This window comes from Pongo abelii, chromosome 19, assembly GCF_028885655.2.
Source record: "Pongo abelii isolate AG06213 chromosome 19, NHGRI_mPonAbe1-v2.0_pri, whole genome shotgun sequence".
Taxonomy (NCBI): domain Eukaryota; kingdom Metazoa; phylum Chordata; class Mammalia; order Primates; family Hominidae; genus Pongo; species Pongo abelii.
Window position 1 is genome coordinate 55,751,143 of NC_072004.2, and position 1,783 is coordinate 55,752,925.

Here is a 1,783-nt window from a genome sequence, read left to right on the forward strand (position 1 = left end):
ATTACCTGTATTTCCCTCATATTTTAATAGTTTATAATTATCATTAAAACATCTTTGGCTGGGCATGGTGGCTCACGCCTATAATCCCAACACTTTGGGAAGCTGAGGTGGGTGGATCACATGAGGTCAGGAGTTCAAGACCAGCCTGGCCAACATGGTGAAACCCTGTCTCTTCTAAAAATACAAAAATTAGCTGGGTGTGATGACACACATCTATAATCTCAGCTACTCGAGAGGCTGAGGCAGGAGAATCACTTGAACCCAGGAGGTGGAAGTTTCAGTGAGCCGAGATCGTGCCACTGCACTCCAGGCTGGTGACAGAGTGAGACTCTGTCTCAAAAAAAAAAAAAAAAAAGAATCCTTATACACATATTTATGCTGAACTACCTGGTAATACAGATAATAATTCATTCCATTGTATTGGGCCCAGTGATTCTCAACTAATCTTTTTGATATCTCACTGAAGTTATGGTATTAAGAATTTCTTTATACATGAACACAAAGAGGGGAACAAAAGACACTCGGGCCTACTTGAGGGTGGAGAATAGGAGGAGGGAGAGGATTAAAAAAATAACTATTGGGCGGGGTATGGTGGCTCATGCCTGTAATCCCAGCACTTTGGGAGGCTGAGGTGGGCAGATCATGAAGTCAAGAGTTTGAGACCAGCCTGGCCAACATGGTGAAACCCTGACTCTACTAAGAATACAAAAATTAGCCAGGTGTGGTGGTGGGTGCCTGTAATCCCAGCACTTTGGGAGGTTGAGGCAGGAGAATTGCTTCAACCAGGGAGGTGAATGTTACAGTGAGCGAGACAGTGCCACTACACTCCAGCCTGGGCAACAGAGCAAGACTCTGTCTTGAAACAAACAAACAAACAAAAAAACAAACAAAAACTATTGGGTACTAGACCTAGTACCTGGGGGATGAAATAATCTGTACAACAAACCCCTGTGACATGAGTTTCCCTATATAACAAACCTTCACATGTACCCCTGAACCTAAAATAAAAGTTTAGAAAAATTTTAAAAAGCACTTATATAAAAAAAAGAATCCTTTTGTTAAAGAAAGTTACCTAAACAAGCTTAATATTACTTTTGCAAACAAGATTTCAAGACTCAATGAGCACATCAAGGAAACAGCATCCGTTAGAGAAGCCTACCCCTTCCTATTGGGGGTTTCACAGGTTGCACAGTGCAACTAGGTTTAGGTGATAAATTTAAAAAGCAAAAGGATGTCAGTGTAGCAGCTCTCTGCAATATAAGTAATATCTGTATCTTTGAAGCCTAATACTGAAACCAGATGCTCAGTTTTATGACTTCCTTCTCTCAAATGACAAGATAAGAAGAAAAACATATATAAGTCAGTTAGTGTTATCAGGAAGTGATTATTAGTTTTGCGGAAAACATAATGCCTTTGGGGCTTTGAATGAAAGTACTAATTTAAACCATTCCCAAAATGAATGAATATTCAAATGAAGTAGTGCATAAACTTTGCTTGCCTAGGACTAACATAAGTATTTGTGACTCTATCATGTATGTTCTTTGGAATTTTTCTCTTTCATCTGAAAAAGTCTTTCACCTGGTTACTCTTTTGGAATCATATTTAGACACAATGCTTGGATTTTTCCTTATGTATAATAAATCAATTAATGCAACTCCTTTCCATTAAGAACAGTCCACTAATAACTGAGTGAGCATGCTTTAAATTAACCTGATATTCAAGAGCCTGTTAAGTTTTAAATCTATGGATTAAAGTCTTACCATATCTAAATCTATGTTTTGTA